Source organism: Hordeum vulgare, chromosome 7H (genome assembly GCF_904849725.1).
Source record: "Hordeum vulgare subsp. vulgare chromosome 7H, MorexV3_pseudomolecules_assembly, whole genome shotgun sequence".
Lineage (NCBI taxonomy): Eukaryota > Viridiplantae > Streptophyta > Magnoliopsida > Poales > Poaceae > Hordeum > Hordeum vulgare.
In genome coordinates, this window is record NC_058524.1 from 106,880,531 (window position 1) to 106,894,109 (window position 13,579).

General features: G+C 44.7%; 1 pseudogene; it reads left to right on the plus strand.

The window, feature by feature from the left end:
- Positions 1-12,416: 12,416 nt before the first annotated feature.
- LOC123413083 lies at positions 12,417-12,724 on the plus strand (annotated as a pseudogene).
- Positions 12,725-13,579: the final 855 nt, after the last annotated feature.

The following is a 13,579-nucleotide window of genomic DNA, read 5'->3' on the forward strand; positions in this document are numbered from 1 at the left end:
TGAATGATAGTGAATAAACACATATCGAGGATAACACGCCTAGCATGGAAGATACCAATAGCCCGCTGTCACAACATGAGCGGTTCGGGCATGCAAAATAGATTATTTCTTGAAGATTTAGAGAGTGGCACATGCAAATTTACTTGGAACGGCAGGTAGATACCGCACGTAGGTAGGTATGGTGGACTCATATGGCACAGCTTTGGGTTTATGGGAGGTGGATGCACAAGCAGTATTCCCGCTTAGTACAAGTGAAGGCTAGCAAAAGACTGGGAAGTGACCAGCTAGAGAGCGACAACAGTCATCAAAATGCATTGAGAGTAACTAACATTGAGTGCAAGCATGAGTAGGACATAAATCACCATGAACATGAACATCATAGAGGCTATGTTGATTTTGTTTCAACTACATGCGTGAACATGCGCCAAGTCAAGCCACTTGAAACATTCAAAGGAGGATACCATCCTATCATACTACATCATAGTCATCTCAACATTCATGTGGGCAACCAAGACAGACCATTATAAGCTCCTAGCTAAGTAAGCATGGCATAAGCAACTATGATCTCTAAGTTATCATTGCAAACATGTTTCTCTCACAACAAAGCTGAATCAGGCATGATGAGCTAGTCATATTTACAAAAACAAAATAGATCGAGTTCATACCAGCTTTTCCAGGCTCAGTCACTTCATCATATATCGTCATTATTGCCTTTCACTTGCACGACCGAGTGATGTGAACAATAATAAGCGTGCTCGTGCATTGGACTATGCTGGAATCTGCAGGCAAACACAAAGGAGAAGACAAAGTAATATAGCTCTTTGAAAGCTAAACAGGTATGCATGCAAGAGCCACTAAACATTGTAACCATGGTCTTCTACCTTGACCCAAAGAAAAATAAAACTATCTACACGGGAAAGCTCCCAACAAGCAAAACAAGAAAAGAAAATCTTTTTGGTTTTTCTCAAACTAGACAGACACACAAAAGAAAACGAGAAAAAGAAAATAAACTAGCATGGATGATACAGTGGCAAAGTGTGAACACCGGCTAACAAAGTGAAAGCATAAGCAAGAATCTAAAGTCGGTGAGAACACGTACTCCCCCAAGCTTAGGCTTTTGGCCTAACTTGGTCTACTCCCAAGGATGGTCCTGGCAAAACCCAAAATCATAATGGGGGTTATACGGGAGTGCTGCAGCCACTGCCTGAATAGCTGCCTCATGGAGACGAGCAGCCTTTGCATCCCTCTCATACTTCTCTGCCTCTCCTCTGGTTATATAATATCTCTGTTTTACCTGAAAGTCAAAGAGAGCAGGAGTAGGAAGGGTAATATGGAAAACACGCTGCCGGTTAAATATCAGTCGGTATAGGAGGGATTCATCATCCCTCTGAAGGAACTGGTAGCGTGTCATAGCGACGCGGTCAAGGAAAGCTCTATGGAGCGGGGGATCTCCTGCGCGGATGGGTACTCCAAGAAAATTTGTTATGCGAGTGGCATAGATGCCGCCAAAGAAATCCCCATCAATAGCATTCTTATTCAGCCTCCTTGCTATAATAGCTCCCATGTTGAAGCTTTTGTCACCCGCCACTGCGCTCTTAAGGATACTAAGGTCGGGTACACAGAGGTGACAATGCTCAATCTTGCCATAAATGCATCTGTCTATGAAGAGGGTAAAGTAATGCAAGGCAGGAAAATGAATACTCCCCATGGTAGCTTGCGTAATGTCTCTAGTTTCTCCAACCGTAATACCAGCGCAAAAATCTCTAACCGAAGATTTAGGAGGATCATTGGGGTTACCCCAAATAGGTATTTTGCAAATTCTACTGAAATCCTCTAAGTCCATAGTATACGATTTATCATAGAGATCGAACAGTACCGATGGCTCACGACCAGCTGAAAATTTGAATCTACGAACAAAAGAGGCAGTGAGAGCAATATACTATTCACATTTATCGAAGATGAATTCTTCAAGTCCGATGTTGCGAACAAATGCATCGAACTCATCTTTGAAGCCTGCCTCAATCATAAATTCATCGGATGGCCATTCACATGGTTGTACCTGCGCGTCCCTAGGTTGGTAAGGATCAGGCTCCCGAATCGCAGGACGGGGACCTCTCTTGCTTGAAGAACCACCATGAAAGTTTCTCCTGAACATCTTCCTTTTCTGAAATTTTCAGTGACCCAAAGGAAAGGTGAACAAGGTTCAACTAAACTAGTAGCAACTACTCCAACGAGTGCCTAGAGACCATATTACGCATCAAAACTACTTGGGACCAGCTAGAATCAGCATGCAAAGCTCAAGAACATGGTCACCAAGGCAGAAAAAATACGCGGAGTATAAGGCACTAGAGCAAAAACTAATTGGACCAATGGAGGAGTCACTTACCTAGGAGTAATTTCCCCAAAACAGTTCGGAGAACGGTGATTTGAGCAAAGAGATCGGAAATCCCAGCAACAGGAGCAAGAACACAGGTTTGAGCTGCGAAACGATTTTTTCTGGAGGTAGGAGAACTGGATGGGAGTAAGAATGAGTGGAGGGGGTGCCTGTGGGCCCCACAAGCCTGGGTGACGCGGCCAGGGGGAGCCCGCGACCCTAGGGCTTGTGGCCCACTGGTGTGGCCCCCAGACAAACTCTTTGTCCTAGTATTTTTCAAATATTCCAGAAAAAATCATACTTGATTTTCACAGCGTTCAGAGAACTTTGATTTTCGGGGTACTTTTCTACCGGATGCTAAAACAGAAAACATAGAAAACTAAACTAAATCTATCATTTTTCTTCTAAGCAACCTAAAGTGAAAGCTTGGAACAGAGGTTTGTGACTCCTCGATTCATCCATCTCATGGTCATCGAAAGAAATCCATCAATGGGGTTGATCAAATCCCCTTGACAGAACTTCTCGAATCGCAAAAGAGAACGGAGAATTTTTAAATAGTCACTAGGTCACCTCAATGGGGATGTGTATCTCCCCAACAAGCAAATCATACTTCATCTTGACACGAGGAATTGGGCATTCAAAGCTCCCAATAAGAATTGATGAATTTTTTTCGATAGCATTGATGCAATGTACTCGATATTGTTTCTTCGGAAAGTGCACCATATGCTCATTACCGTTGACATGGAAAGTGCCATTGCCTTTGTTGCAATCTATAACAGCCCCTACAGTGTTTAAAAAGGGTCTTCCGAGGATGACATCCATGGCATCATCCTCGGGAATATCCAAGATAACAAAGTCTGTTAAGGTAGTGGTGTTAGCAACCACAACAGCCACATCCTCGCAAATGCCGATAGGGAAAGCAGTTGATTTGTCGGCCATTTGCAGAGAGATTTCAGTGGGTGTCAACTTATCCAGTTCAAGTCTACGATAAAGAGAGAGAGGCATAACACTAACACCGGCTCCAAGATCACATAACGGAGTTCTAACGTAGTTGCCCTTAATGGAGCAAGGTATAGTGGGCACACCGGGATCACCTAGTTTCTTCGGAGTTCCACCCTTGAAAGTGTAATTGGCAAGCATGGCAGAGATCTCAAGATCATGTATCCTCCTCTTATTAGTCACAATATCTTTCATGTACTTAGCATACGGAGACATCTTGAGCATATCAGTCAAACGCGTCTGCAGAAAGACAGGTCTGATCATTTCAACGAAGCGCTCAAAATCCTCATCATCCTTTTTCTTGGATGGTTTGGGAGGAAAGGGCATAGGTTTCTGAACCCATGGCTCCCTTTCTTTACCGTTCTTCCTAGCAACGAAGTCATTCTTATCGTATCTTCTATTCTTAGGCTGTGGGTTATCAAGATCAACACTAGGTTGAGCATCATCATGAACATCACTATTGAGATTATCATTAGGCTCATGTTCATCACCAGATTGTGTTTCAGCATCAGAGATAGAGGCATCATTTGGACTCTTAGGTGTAGCAGCAACAGGGTTGCCAGTGTGCAAGTTCCTATCATATTTCTTCTTCTTTCTAGGATGACTAGGTGCATCAGTGCTAACTCCTTGAGAATCTTGTTCAGTTCTCTTCGGATGACCCTCGGGATACAGAGGTTCCTGGGTCATTCTACCGCCTCTAGTGACGACTCTAACGGAAGTGTCATTCAACTCATTGAGCAAGTCATTTTGAGCTTTAAGTACTTGTTCTACTTGAGTAGTAACCATAGAGGTATGTTTACTCAGAAGTTTAAGATCATTGACATTTTTGTCCACACAAGCACTTAAATGACTAAGCATACGAGCATTCTTATCCAATTGTCTGCTAACATAATCATTGAAACTCTGTTGTTTGGCAACGAAATTATCAAATTCATCCAAGCATAAGCTAGCAGGTTTATCAAAAGGAATATCACTCTCATCAAACCTACGCAGAGAATTTACTTCTACTACCTGTATCGGGTTATCGAGACCATGGATCTCTTCGATAGGTGGTAGATTTTTGACATCTTCAGATTTAATGCCTTTCTCTCGCATAGATTTCTTGGCTTCTTGCATATCTTTAGGACTGAGGAATAGAATACCTCTTTTCTTCGGAGTTGGCTTAGGAGGTGGTTCGGGAATAGTCCAAGCATTCTCATTGCACAAGATGTTGTTCAACAGAATCTCAGCTTGTTCTACGGTTCGTTCCCTAAAAACACTACCGGCACAACTATCTAGGTGGTCTTTGGAAGCATCGGTAGGTCCATTATAGAAGATATCAAGTATTTCGTTCTTCTCAAGAGAGTGATCAGGCAAAGCATTCAGTAGCTGGATAAGCCTCCCCCAAGCTTGTGGGAGACTGTCTTCTTCAGCTTGAGCAAAGTTGTATATTTCCTGCAAGGCAGCTTGCTTCTTATGGGCAGGGAAATATTTTTCAGATAAGTAGTAGACCATATCCTGGGGGCTACGCACACAACCAGGAGCAAGAGAAGTGAACCAGGTCTTAGCATCATCCTTCAGCGAGAAAGGAAACAACTTGAGCATGTAGTAGTGGCGGATCTTTTCCTCACTAGTGAATAGGGTGGCTATATCGTGCAGTTTGGTAAGATGGGCTACAACCGTTTCAGACTTGTAACCGTGAAAGGGATCAGATTCGACAACAGTGATTAACTCAGGGTCGACAGAGAATTCATAATCCTTATCGGTCACAAAGATAGGCGAAGTGGCAAACTTCGGGTCGTATTTCATCCTAGCGTTCAGAGATTTTTCTTTCCACTTGCGCAGAAGTTTCTCAACATCATAGCTATCCTTACACGCAAGAAAAATCCTCACCTATCTCCCTCTCCATAACATAGCGCGTATCAGGCATAACAAGCAATTCAGCCATAGTAGCAGGTTCTACTTCAATAGTATCAGCAGTTTCAGAAGTATCATCACATCTAGCAGCAACTCTAGCAATATGTGCATCAAGGGCACCAAGTGGCAAAGCAGTATCAGGCATAGCATCATCAGGCATAGTATCAAGCATAGCATCATCAGGCATGGTATCTAGCATGGCATCATCAGGCATAGTATCAAGCATAGCATCATAAGCATCATAGGCAGCAGAAGTAGTATCATCAAGCACAGGCGACATATCAAGATTTCTAGCAGGAGGCGAAGTCACAAACTTACTCAAAACTGAAGGTGAATCAAGTGCAGAGCTAGATGACAATTCCTTACCTCTCCTCATAGTGGAAGGCAGGATTTTAGTTCTTGGATCTTTCGGATTCCTCATAGTGATCAGCAGACGTCAATCCCGAGTGACTCAGAGAATATAGTTGTGCCTCCCCAGCAACGGCGCCAGAAAAGGCCTTGATGTCCCACAAGCGTATGGGGTTGCAGGAGTTTTCGAGGGTAGAGTATTCAACCCAAATTTATTGATTCACTCAGAAGGGGAAGCTAAAGAATATTCTCAAGTATTAGCAGCTGAGTTGTCAATTCAACCATACCTGAAAGATTAGTGTCTCCAAGCAAAGTATCAGTAGCAAGGTAGTATGATAGCAACGGCACCAGAAAAAGCTTTGACAATTCCGAGCAATGGCACCAGAAAAGGCCCTGTTGACGGGATGTTAGCGCCAACAAAGTCTTGCAACAAGTAACAGCAGAGTAGCAAGGAACAGTAGTAGCAACAGCAGCAAAGTAACAAGTAACAGCAGTAGCAATAGAAGCAAAGTGACAGCAGCAGCGAAGTGGCCCAATCCCTCTTGTAGCAAGGGACAAGCCTAGGCAAAGTAACGTAGCGAGGACCAGTAGTAAAAGACTCGTAGGCAGTGGATCGGTGATGGATGAGTGTGACGGATGTGATTCATCATGTAACAGCTATAACACGGAGAGATATGTGACTAGCTCCCGTTCGTCAATCTAATGTAGGCATGTATTCCGTATGTGGTCATACGTGCTTAGGGAAAAGAACTTGCATGACATCTATTGTCCATCCCTCCCATGGCAGAGGGGTCCTAATGGAAACTACGGGATATTAAGGTTCTCATTTTAATAAAGAACCGGACCAACACATTAACACGCGGTGAATACATGAACTCCTCATACTATGGTCATCTCCGGGAGTGGTTCCGGCTATTGTCACTCCAGGGTTGTCGGGTCATAACACATAGTAGGTGACTACAACTTGCAAGATAGGATCTAAAACACATATATTGGCGACAACATAATAGGTTCAGATCTGAAATCACGGCAGTCGGGCCTTAGTGACAAGCATTAAGCATAGCCAAGTAGTAGCAACATCAATCTAGGACATAGTGGATACTAGGGATCAATCCCCGTCAAGAACTAACTCGATTACATGATAGATCTCATCCAACTCATTACCGTCCAGCAAGCATACGATGAGATTACTCACGAACGATGAAGAGCATCATGGAATTGTCAATGGATAAAGGTTGATGACGATGGCGACGATTTCCCCTCTCCGGAGCCCGAAACGGACTCCAGATCTGCCCTCCAGATGAAGAACAGGATGTGGCGGCGCCTCCGTATCGCAAAACGCGATGAAACCTTCTCTCTGATTTTTTTCCAGGCGAAACGGAAGATATAGAACTGAGATTGGGGGCGGTGGTGCCACGTGGGCCCCACAAGCCTGCACGGCGCGGCCATAGGGGGGTGGCCGCGGCCTGTGGGCTTTTGGCCCACTGGCACACCCCCTCACGTGGAACTTTGCGCAGGTATTTTTCTTTTATTCCAGAAAAAATCTCCGTAAATTTTCAGGACATTCCGAGAACTTTTATTTCTGCACAAAAACAACACCATGGCAATTCTGCTGAAAACAACGTCAGTCCGGGTTAGTTCCATTCAAATCATGCAAATTAGAGTCCAAAACAAGGGCAAAAGAGTTCGGAAAAGTAGATACGACGGAGACATATCACCTCCACCTCAGAAGGCGTGGCAGCCACCGCCCTACCTCTCCCATGGCCACGTGTACCTTTAGTACAACATAAATACCAACCTGAGTAATAAAATGTATATAAATACCAATATGCATACAACATGAGTACAACATAAATACCAACATGAATACAACGTGTACCTTTAGTACCTCTCGGCTTCGCGGGGGGTCGACCTCCTCTCACGGGGGGCGCTCCTTGCATAGTAGAGAGCAACTCTCTCCGAAGAGGCGAGGCAGGAATGGAATTACCCATCCCATCACCCGCCGACGAAGAAGGAGCCGCGGAGTGCTTTTGACCCTTTCCCACCATCTTTCAACACCTGTCATGACAAAGAGTAAATGAAATTAGTACAACATAAATACCAACATGAGTAATAAAATGTATATAATTTAAGTGTATCATCGTCATAAATACCAACATGACTAATAAAAATTGAATACCTAACATGAACTCAAAATTTATATATAGTATAATAGTTGAATACCTGACATGAATTAATAACAATCGTGCTCGTTTATATATGCTTCGGGGTCAATAAATGCATCATGATCATCACTATAATCAATAAATGCATCATCATCATCACTATGAGGAAGAACATGTGGAAGGCCACCATTATGTAATCGGTCAATAAGTGATAGGTCATCCGCAGCAGTAACCTCTTCTTCTTCCAGCTCTTCCTGTTCAGGCTCAGGGGTTAAGACGGATTCACTGTCGCTATCTACTTCAATGTTCTGGGGTGAAGTAGAGCGGTTCTTAAAACGTTTCTTGGACATACGTGTTTCTTGGAAGAATTCTCCTTCATATGTGTCTGGGTTAATATGAGGTTCGTAATCCTCTTCATTGAGGGTAGGTGGTCTAAAATGTGGTGGCACTTCATAAACGACATCCCAACCTTTGAGATTTGGATCAGTTTGGCAGGACCACGGTAGATAGAAAACTTGTGTCGCCTGTTGAGCCGTAATATAGACATCGGGAACATCTAAGTGGGTGTTTTGGTTGATTTCCACTAGTCCTATATGTTCATGAGTCCTTCTAGTCTCCCTTGGCTCAAACCAATAACATTTGAAGACTATGACGGTCGGTGGGTTTTCACCATAGAATAGAAGTTCATAAATTGCTTCAACTCTTCCGTAATACTCGGTGCCTCCTTCGCCGATAGCAGAGGCAGAACAATTTGTAGTCTTTAGGTCGGGCATAGATAGCTCTTTGCCAAAGGTACGAAAGTGATACCCGTTGATGTTGTATTTGTCAAATGAACGGACCTTATAGTCAAAACCATTAGCGACTTGTCTCAACTCGGCGTCCATAGACTCTGCACCAGCCTACAAGTTTAATACGAAAGAATGGATGCATTAGCCGCAAATTAGACCAAGAATTAAAATGGGCCCTTAATGGTAATTAATTACCCTTTGTTTGAACCAAGAGATGAAACTGGGATAGCCGCCTCCATGCTTTGTGAGAAGCTCATACTCTTCGATGGAATCCTTTTCGATGACCGCTCCATCCGAGAATTCGGTGACGTATCGACTATATCAAATATCCGGGAATAAGAGTAGTTCAAAGCAATTAGAAGTTGTGGAACAATAATTTATCGAGAACTTACTCGATGTACGGCCGCACTTCTGTTAGGTTGGTGAAGATATACAATGAAATGGTCCGTCATTCTTTGACATCCAACGATTTCCCTTTCGAAGCACCGGATGGTGCGAGCTTACCTTTGAATAGGCTGAGGTTGGATCGAACTTTTTTGGATCGCCATCATTGTACCGAGGCTTCGGGTTATGCAAATGATGATTTTTGGCTTCGTAGTGTGCTGTCATGAAGTTTGCCGCCTCCTCAGTAACGAATGCCTCGGCCATCGATGCTTCAATTCTAAGTTTATTTTTACACTTAGCTCGAAGCGTCTTCTGCATCTTCTCAGTTGAGTAGCACCATCGATTTTGAACGGCCCCCCCCCATTCTTGCCTCGGTCGGGAGATGGAAAATCAAATGTTGCATTGGATTAAAGAAGCCCGGTGGAAAGATCTTTTCTAATTTGCAGATCAACTCTGTCGCCAACTCTTCCATTTCATCTAGAACGCCAGGTGACAGTTCTTTCGCACAAAGAGAATGAAAGAAATAGCTCAACTCTGCCAGTACTAGCCATTCATCCTCAGGGATAAAGCCATGCAACATCACCGGCATTACCCGCTCAATCCATATGTGCCAATCATGACTCTTGAGACCAAATATTTTCAATTTCTCAAAACTCGCTCCCCTCTTTAGATTCGCAGCATACCCATCGGGGAACATCAACCGCATTTTCACCCACAATAGCATTTCCCTCATAGCTGGCCTTTCAAGATTGAACCATGCCTTTGGCTTCGCTATGCTTTGCTTTCCTTTCCGTTATCGCACGTTTTGCAACGGTGTATCGCATAGAGCCTCCAGGTTGATTCTAGCCTTAGGATTATCTTTTGCCTTCCCCTCTATGCCGAACAATGTACAAAAAATGGCCTCCGCAATATTCTTTTCAGTGTGCATCACGTCGATGTTGTGTGGGAAAAGGAGGTCTTTGAAGTAAGGCAGATCCCATAAGCATGACTTGTGAGTCCAAGCGTGTTCCGTATTATACCCTTTGAAGTATCCTGGACGCAAAGGATCAGGCTCGAGAGCGTTTAACTGATCAAGGGTCTGTTGGACTGTGAACGCAGCTGGTGCAGTGTTTTTGACAACTCTACCTTTGATGAAATTCTTCTTGTCTTTTCTGAACTTATGGTCAGGATCCAGGAATTGTCTATGCATGTCGAAGGAAGAATACTTGCGACCAGCCTGCAGCCAACGGAACTGAAGAGCTGCCTTGCATGTGGTGCACGGGAACCTTCCATGCACACACCAGCCAACGAATAGCGCAAACGCCGGATAATCATGCGTCGAGTACATGTACCACACATGCATTTTGAAATTTGTTTTGGTAGCCGCGTCGTAGGTCTTGATCCCATTATCCCAGGCTTCTCGCAATTCATCCTTAAGCGGCTGCATGTACACGTTCATATTCTTCCCCGGATATTTGGGCCCTGGAATTATCAACGTCAGGAAAATGTTCTTTCTTTTCATAATCTCTCCGGGTGGCAAATTTAGTGGAATGACAAATACAGGCCAACAACTGTATTGTGATGCCGTCATACCATACACATTGAACCCATCCGTGCTGATGGCAACTCTAGGTTGCCTTGGATCTTCCGATTTATCCTTATGTAATGCATCGAAGTTCCTCCACGCAAAACCATCTAAAGTGTGTACCAGCATCTTGTTCCCATCCGCATCTAGTTCGGTTCTTTTGCCCAATTTGTGCCATGTCATCTGTCTGGCCGGCTCTTCGACCATGAAAAGACGTTGAAGTCTTGGTACGATTGGCAGATACCAAAGAACACTAATGGGGATTTTGGTCTGATTCTTCTCACCCATACCGTTGTCTACCACAATATACCTGGAATAATTGCAAATGGGGCAATAGTTCAAGGCCGCATACTCAAGCCTAAATAAGGCACATCCATTCTCACAGGCATGTATTTTCTCATAGGGCATCTTAAGTACACGGAGGATTTTCTCTGACGGGTACAGGTTTGCAGGCAGTACATGACCTTTGGGTAGAAAGCGTCCAAATATCGTCATCATCATGTCGTAGCATTCTCTGCCTAGGTTGAATTGAGCCTTCAGAGCCATTACTTGCGCGATGGCATCCAGCTGACAAAGCTCAGTCTGCTTGTGCAGAGGACGTTTTGAAGACTCCAACATTTCATAGAAGGCCTTTGCAGATTCCTCCATCTCATCGTCCGAATCCCGAGCATCATCAAAGTCTTGCACCATGTCTTCAATCCCGGTACCATGCTGGTCGGCGCGACGACGAATCACCTCATCTCTGGCACGTTGGTCAGACTCACCATGAAAAGTCCACACCGTATAATTAGGCGTAAAACCCCACTTCTGCACGTGTTTACCCATTTCAAACTTTGTCTGCTTTTCCAGTTGTCGCAGTTGGGACAGGGGCACCATGTTTTTTGCTGGCCATTTGCAAATGCGGCTCTCACAAACCCCCTGGTTTTTGTTAACCATTCATGGGTCATGTCTTTCTGACTAGGGTGACCAGTGTACATCCAAGCACGATCACTCATGTTGCCTAGCTACCTATGGGGGCACAAGAAATAAATATATAATTCATCACCTATATTCATAAGCTAATCAAGTTTGTCAATTTTATTACGTCCATGCAGCCTACACGCTAATAGGTAAAGATAGGTCCTAATCCCACCCAAGTATGTGTAGATTGGGTTCGTTTTCCCATGCTCTGCTCCAGATGCGACGCAGAATTTTGGCAGCACCTCCCCGTTGTTCTCCTGATACATGTCTCGGCAATAAGCAGAGAGGATGTGTACCCGAAGAACAACAGGGAGGCACTGACGAAATTCTGCATCAGATCTAGAGCACAACATACGGGAAAACGAACCCAATCTACACATACTCGGCCTGTCCATGGATAATGTTGGACAATTCGAAAGGATGACGGTTATAAATATGCAAAGAAATGCATATTTATAGATGTCGCCCTTTCGAACGGGAGACGCATACTGGTCACGCATACTCATGATTGAAGAAACCTATAGCTAGCAAGTTTCATCGGCGCGAAGACCGCGACAGAGCAAATTAAGGGGGTAGGAGGAGAAGTCATTTGTGCTCACCAACAAATGCAAGGGCGGAGCTCGTCCAACGCATGTGGAGGTCATCGAACAACTGCACATTGAAATTCACACGATCAACACAAATATGATGTTTTTATAATTAACATAACTATGTGACCTAACTCATAAATATGTGGGTCACTGTCGTCGGGGGTCGAGGGTCACTGGCGTCGAGGGTTGGGGTCTTTTCGGTCAACAAGAGGCCGAAGAGGTGTCGGGGCTCGGGAGTTGGGGGTGAGTGGCGTCGGGGGTCGGGGGTCGAGGGTGAGTGGCGTCGGGGGTCGGGGGTCGGGGGTCGAGGGTCAGTGGCGTCAGGGGTCGTGGGGTCGGGGGTTCGCGTACTACGGCATCTCCTCCAACCTCATCAGCTACCTGACCGGCCTGCTCGAGGAGAGCATGGCCGCCGCCGCTGCCGCCGTCAACGCCTGGTCCGGTGCCGCGTCCATGCTGTCGCTGCTCAGCGCCACCGTCGCCGACTCGTGGCTCGGCCGCTACCGCACCATCGTCGCCTCCTCCATGTTATACATCACGGCCAGCCAACTCCGCACAACGCCCCCTGATTCGTTTCCTTCGTCGACGCCAAGCACAACTTTCTTCCTTCTGCTCAATCAACTTTTCTGTGGATCTTTTCGGTAGCGTTTGGTTGAACGATAACGAGTTTACTGGTCCAAGAAATCTCGCACGAGTGGCGCATGGCACCGTATAGTAGTAGTAGTATTATTTTTGTTGAGAATATTATGGTTGACAGGGATGTTTCAAAATTTCATTGTTTTGTCCGATGGAAGCACACACACCACAACATAGTGCTTCCCACGTCGTTGTGCTCATGAATCAGCTGGACCGGGTCGATCTTTTTTTTTGGAGGGTACCGGGTCGATCTTCGAAGATAGAATAATGTGCTCAACCCTAAACCTTTTTCTTTTCTAATGACACCACTTTTTTATGATCAGGAACAGTGGGTGAAGGGAAGGTGGAGGGGGCGCCGAGCCTGGGACGTACAAGGAAACCCCTCCCCCAGGTCTAGACAAAGCTAAGACAACAATTTTGGAATGGAGGGAGTAGTTGATAAGAGTTTGCACTAGGAAAGGGCGGGAGTTAATCAGAGTCAAGTATGCTCAGGCTAGGGAAATCAAGTTCTGGTCGGTTAAAATCTGGTATCAAGCAATGTTACAAAGCAAGTCACCATGCTGTACTTTGATCTTCTCAAAGAATAGCCTCCCCAAAGACTCCACTCAATTTTATGGTTGGAAAATGCATGATAGTAGCAAATAATGAAGAATCCTGAAGTTAGTTGGGGGTACTGGATAAACTGAGGAGTGTAGGATTTTCTGCACTTCGTAGTACCATGCATTTGGAGAATTTAACACCAGAATAATGTAGAGCAAGGAAAGTAAATAAACTGTAGAGTGGATGGAACTAAAAGTAAATTGTCTCCTGGAATAAAGCATAATAAAGTTGATCAAGAATTCTGTATGAACACATGCTTGTGTTGATACAGTACA